The following is a 7,049-nucleotide window of genomic DNA, read 5'->3' on the forward strand; positions in this document are numbered from 1 at the left end:
GTCTCACTCTCTTCCCAACCACTGCTTCCCTTTCATGCCCCTCGACTCTTATAACTGCCATCTGGTTTCTGTATAAATTGTAAATAGCCTTTCGCTCCCTGTATTTTACCACTGCCACCATTTGAATTTGGAAGAGAGTATTTCAGTCAACATTGTCAAAAGCTTTCTCTAAGTCTTCAAGATAAGTCGTAAGGTCAGTATTGCCGCACGTGTTCCAATATTTCTACGGAATCCAAACTGATCTTCCCCGATGTTGGCTTCTACCAGTTTTTCCATTCTTCTGTAAAGAATTCATGTTAGTATTTTGCAGCTGTGACTTATTAAACTGACAGTTCGGTAATTTTCACATCTGTCAACACCTGCTTTCTTTGGGATTGGAATTATTATATTCTTCTTGAAGTCTGAGGGTACTTCGCCTGTCTCATACATCTTCCTCACCAGATGGTAGAGTTTTGTCAGGACTGGCTCTCCCAAGGCCGTCAATAGTTCTAATGGAATGTTGTCTACCGCAGGGGCCTTGTTTTGGCTCAGGTCTTTCAATGCTCTGTCAAACTCTTCACGCAGTATCGTATCTCCCATTTCATCTTCATCTACATTCTCTTCCATTTCTATAATATTCTCCTCAAGTACATCGCCTTTGTATAGATCCTCTATATACTCCTTCCATCTTTCTGCTTTCCCTTCTTTGGTTAGAACTGGGATTCCATCTGAGCTCTTGATATTCATACAAGTGGTTCTCTTTTCTCCAAAGGTCTCTTTAATTTTCCTGTAGGCAGTATCTATCTTACCCCTAGTGAGATAAGCCTCTACATCCTTACATTTGTCCTCTACCCATTCCTGCTTAGCCATTTTGCACTTCCTGTCGATCTCATTTTTGAGACGTTTGTATTCCTTTTTGCCTGCTTCATTTACTGCATTTTTATATTTTCTCCTTTCATCAATTAAATTCAATATTTATTCTGTTACCCAAGGATTTCTACTAGCCCTCGTCTTTTTACCTACTTGATCCGCTGCTGCCTCCACTACTTCATCCCTCAAAGCTACCCATTCTCCTTCTACTGTACTTTTTTCCCCCACTGCTGTCAATTGTACCCTTATGCTCTCCCTGAAACTCTGTACAACCTCTGGTTTAGTCAGTTTATCCAGGTCCCATCTCCTTAAATTCCCACCTTTTTGCAGTTTCTTCAATTTTAATCTGCAGTTCATAACCAATAGATTGTGGTCAGAGTCCACATCTGCCCCTGGAAATGTCTTACAATTTAAAACCTGGTTCCTAAATCTCTGACTTACCATTATATAATCTATCTGATACCTTTTAGTATCTCCGGGATTCTTCCATGTATACACCCCTCTTTTATGATTCTTGAACCAAGTGTTAGCTATGATTAAGTTATGCTCTGTGCAAAATTCTACCAGACGGCTTCCTCTTTCATTTCTTAGCCCCAATCCATATTCACCTGCTACGTTTCCTTCTCTCCCTTTTCCTACTATCGAATTCCAGTCACCCATGACAATTAAATTTTCGTCTCCCATCACTACCTGAATAATTTCTTTTATCTCATCATACATTTCATCAATTTCTTCATCATCTGCAGAGCTAGTTGGCATATAAACTTATACTACTGTAGTAGGCGTGGGCTTCGTGTCTATCTTGGTCACAATAATGCGTTCACTATGCTGTTTGTAGTAGCTTACCCGCACGCCTATTTTATTATTCATTATTAAACCTACTCCTGCATTACCTCTATTTGATTTTGTATTTATAACCCTGTATTCACCTGACCAATAGTCTTGTTCCTCCTGCCACCGAACTTCACTAATTCCCACTATATCTAACTTTAACCTATCCATTTCCCTTTTTAAATTTTCTAACCTACCTGCTCGATTAAGGGATCTGACATTCCACACTCCGATCCGTAGAACGGCAGTTTTCTTTCTCCTGGTAACAACATCCTCTTGAGTAGTCCTCGCCCGGAGATCCGAATGGGGGACTATTTTACCTCCAGAATATTTTACCCAAGAGGACGCCATCATCATTTAACCATACAGTAAAGCTGCATGCCCTCGGGAAAAATTACGCCTGTAGCTTCCCCTTGCTTTCAGCCGTTCGTAGTACCAGCACAGCAAGGCCGTTTTGGTTATTGTTACAAGCGCAGTTAGCATTCTTTTCCTAGTGCCATCTGTTGCCCGATGTATGTACTTCATTATGAGAGCCTTGTGCCTGGCGAGATCGATGTGCTGTGTGCATATGAAGGGCTTATTTCAGTAATGGTACAAGTCAAGTTTTGTTCATTTTGAGATACAGAGTCATAAAGTTAAATGAGCACTGAAAAATCTGCAGTTGAGATACCAGAAATATTCAAAGCATATGGCTTTTTGCTAGTGATGAACCTTTATTTATGTTTGTTTGGATTATTAATTTCAGAAGCATTATAGACAGAAAAGTGGAGATAATGGACTTGTACCACTATTGAAATAAGCCCTTCATATTATATGACGACATGCACATGCAGCATCAGTTATGGTTGGTCAAACACAGCTGTGACTCTGAATGTATTATATTAATAAGAAGTAACATGGCCTTTTTCTCCTGAAAATATCAAGTAACATAACAAATGTGTTTGATTCTGCTTCCAATATGACAGTTTTGGGTAATACTCCACATGCCTACAGGACTTTACAACATTAACACAGCAGAACTCAGACATCTGTATAAGTGTAATGAAATGAAAACAGTATTATTGAGTCATATGAATGCCTCACTTTAGTTCCGACAAAGTTCAAGACTCGGGAGAAAAGTTTTACACCTGGTGTTCTACATGGCAACTTCACACACAAGAACTTTTTGCTGGCACTATTACCAGCTTAACATGTGGAATATGAGATTGTATTATTCACTCACTGTATTTAACATTTATTATTCCTTTAAAATCGCACAACAACTTCAATAAAACATAGTTTCATCGCTCATCTGCACACTTATTTCACAATTATGGCAGTTTTGAACGGCAAAACCTCTAAGAGCTGTCTTGAATCTTCACAACTATCTCTCAACAGCCTTGATGTGGATAGATACGTACAGCAACCAGTAATCAGAGTCAGAACTGTGTCTGCAAAATCACAAGGGTTATTAAACAATTTTTGCTGTCACTAATTACAAGCAATATAATTGACAGAGTAGATTGCTAATATTTTCTGTAATGAAAGCCACTCAATGGGGTATATTTCACATTTGCAAGAACGATCTCACTTAATTACTTAAGTTCATCGAAACACTTAGAAACTGACCTCTCATCTGACGAAAACGGTCTAAAGACGCAGTGGAAATTTCTCCAGATCTGTTGACAATGATATTTTGAGATATCACTTTACTGAGTGACTGAAATGTAGTTCGGGTACCTGTAAACATAACAATATGTTAGAATTCATTTTCTAAACACGAACTATTACGGTACTGTATGGCTACTTACATATTAATTACACTATTAATTTTTCACAGTTGTTTCTTTAACACAAAATTAAAGCCAACGGAAGAACAAACGTAAAACATACTTACTAATGACAGGTTTCTTGAGATGCAATTTTCTGTGTGGACAGATGTAACTTTTTCATACGGTGGTAAGTCGCAGAAATCGCGGAAGTAGCAGAAATAGCAGTGGTAGAGTGCGGAGGGATACATGACCTAGGTGCCTTAGCTGCGACTCTTAACTGCGACAAATCACAGTTAAGAATAACAGATACTGAAAAGAAGCATTCACAGAAATAACTGATATCGGAAAATCGCAGTTTAGCCCATCACTAAGCTAGACTGCAAACTACAATGGTGCCTTATGCAAGGACGTGAGCGATTGGGGAGCAGGCTAGGGTGGGGAGGGGGAGGGATAGCAGGGGATAGATAAGTGAAGGTATAGTGCTGCTTGCAGGAGCATACAGACAAGATGTAAATGATAGGGTTTAGTTGTTAGGTGCAGCCGGGAGGATTGAGGAGAGCGGGAGGGGGGGGGGGGGAAATGAGTGGAAAACAAGAGTAGAGGATGGAGAAAGGCAAGTGGGTGTGTTGGTGAAACAGAAGGCTGCGTAGTGCTGGAGTGAGAGATGGGAACAGGATAATTAGATGAAGGACAGGGACTAGTGAAGGTCGAGGCCATCGGGGTTACAGGAATGTGCGATATACAATGAGGTGATAGTGGTATGCACATATTCAGATGATGGTAGTATCACGTACACAAAATATAAAATGGCAGTGCATTGGCAGAGCTGTCATTTGTGCTCATATTATTCATGTGGAATGGTGTCCGAAGTGATTATGGCCACACAACGGGAATTCACAGAGTTTGAACACGGAATAGCAGTTGGCGCCAGATGCATGAGACATTCAATTTCGGAAACCATTAGGAAATTCCGAGATCCACAATCTCAAGAGTGTGCTGAGAATGCCAAATTTCAGGCATTACCTCTCACCACAGACAATGTGTGGCCAATGGCCTTCACGTAATGACCAAGAGCAGCAGTATTTGTGTAGAGTTGCCAGTGCTAACAGACAAGCAACATTGCGTGAAATAACCGCAGAAATCAGTGTGGGACATTCGATTAATGTATCACTTATGAAAGAGCAGCAAAATTTGGCGTTAAGGAGGTATGGCAGCAGACGACTGACCTGAGTGACTTTGCTAACAGCATGACATCGCCTGCAGTGCCTCTCCCAAGCCTGTGGCCATATCAGTTGGATCCTAGATGACTGAAAAACTGTGACCGGATGGGATAGGCCCAATTGCAGTTGGTAAGAGCTGATGGTAGGATTCAAGGTCGTGCAGACCCCACGAAGCCATGGACCCAAGTCATCAACAAGGCACTATGTAAGCTGGCGGTGGCTCATAATGGTGTGGACTGTGTTTACACGGAATGGACTAGGACCTCTGGTGCAATGAACAGATCATTGACTGGAAATGATTATATCCTCTACCTGGAGACCATTTTCAGCCATTCGTGGACTTCATATTCCCAAACACGATGCACCATGTCACCAGGCCACAATTGGTCACAACTGGTTTGAAGAACATTCTGGACAATTGGAGCAAATGATTTGGTCACTGAAATTACACGACATGAATCCCATTGAACATGTATGGGACGTAGTATCCCATGACTTTCGTCACTTCAGTGTATTGAGGGCAGCTCGCACCTGTGCAATTCAGAAACGATCGTGTTTGAAGGAAGGATCTTGATAGTGAAGGATGTGATGCAGTCATTGAAATGGAGCACATTGTGTTGGGAGGCATGTTCAGCAAATGGTTAGTCCATGTGTCTTTTAATCACAGTTTGTCAGTGGCCATTCATGCAGACACAGTGCTTGTTGATTGTCTTGCCCAAGTAATAAGCAGCACAGCGGATGCAGATTAATTTGTAGGTCATATGACTGCTTTCACAGGTAGTTGTGCCTTTCATGGGATAAGAGATGCCTGTGACTGGACTGGACTAGGGTAGGTGGTGGTGGGAGGATGTACTAGATGGTCTTGTATCTAGGTCTATGCAGGGATATCAGCCATGAGGCAAAGGGTTGTGAGCAGTAGTGGAGTATGAATGGACCAGGACATTGCTTAGGTTTGATTGGTGGTAGAATACCACTGTGAGAAGGATGGGAAGGATAGTAAGTAGGATATTCCTCAAATCAGGGCATGATGAGAGATAGTCGAAACCCTGGCAGAGAATAAGATTCAGTGGCTCCAATCATGGGTGGTAAACTACCTTTTCCAATACCTGACTGACTCCAAACCTGTAACCTCATTCCTGGTCACCGTGACCAACTATATCCTCACCCCAATTACTTCTTTTTTGAGAGGAACAACTATAAAGAAGTCCATTACACAGCTATGGGTAATCACATGGCACCATTTCACACCAGTCTGTTTGCGGGCCATTTAGAGGAATCATTCCTGACCACCGAGAACCCCAAACCACTCAGCTGGTTTAGATCCGTTGATGACATCTTTGTAATCTGGACCTAGGAAGACACCCTATCCACATTTATCCAGAACCTCAATCCAACAAGTTACCTTCTTCAGTGTTGATCTTCACTTCAAAGACGGCTACATCAGTACGTCCATCCTTACCAAACCTATCGACCACTATCAACACCTTCTCCTCAACAGCTGCCACCGATTCTGCACCAGGATGTCCTCTCCATACACCGTGGCCATCGCATCTGTAGTGATGAGCAGACCCTTTCCTGATATACCAAAGGTCTCACCGACACCTTCACAGACCAAAACTACTCTCCCAATAATTTATAGAAACAAACCTCCCTTCCCTTTTCTCTCCAGTCAGTTACCACATCCTGCATTACCACTATCTTGCCAAAAAGACCACTTCCCTCATGACGCAGTACCACCCAGGACTGGAGCAAACAAATGGCATTATCCACCAGGGATTCGACTACTTCTCATGGTGACCTGAAATAGGGTATATCCTACCCACTGTCCTTCCCACCCCTCCCACAGCGGTACTTGACACCCATCAAACATAAGCAATATCCTTGACCATCCGTACTCTACCCCTGCTCCTTCTCTAATGGGTGATAACCCTGCAGTAGGCTTATATCAAGACCTGTCTCATACATCCTCTCACCATCACCTTCTCCAGTCTAGTCACAGGCATCTCCTATCCCATCAAAGGCATGCCTACCTGTGAAAGCAGTTGTGATGTTTGAACCAAGCTGCATCCGATTTGCTGCTTTCTGTATAGGCATGAGACTGCAGAATTTGGATCGTTCCCCAAGTAGTGTTGTAGGCCCTCTGCTGTTCCTTATCTATATAAGCGATTTAGGAGACAATCTGAGCAACTGTCTTAGTTTGTTTGCAGATGATGCTGTTGTTTATCATCTAGTAAAGTCATCAGAAGATCAAAACAAATTGCAAAGCGATTTAGAAAAGATATATGTATGGTGCAAAAATTGCCAATTGACACTAAATAACAAAAAGTGTGAGGTCATCCGCAAGACTGCTAAAAGGAATCTGTTAAACTTTGGTTAGCGATAAATCAGTCCAATCTAA

This window comes from Schistocerca nitens, chromosome 4, assembly GCF_023898315.1.
Source record: "Schistocerca nitens isolate TAMUIC-IGC-003100 chromosome 4, iqSchNite1.1, whole genome shotgun sequence".
Taxonomy (NCBI): Eukaryota; Metazoa; Arthropoda; class Insecta; order Orthoptera; family Acrididae; genus Schistocerca; species Schistocerca nitens.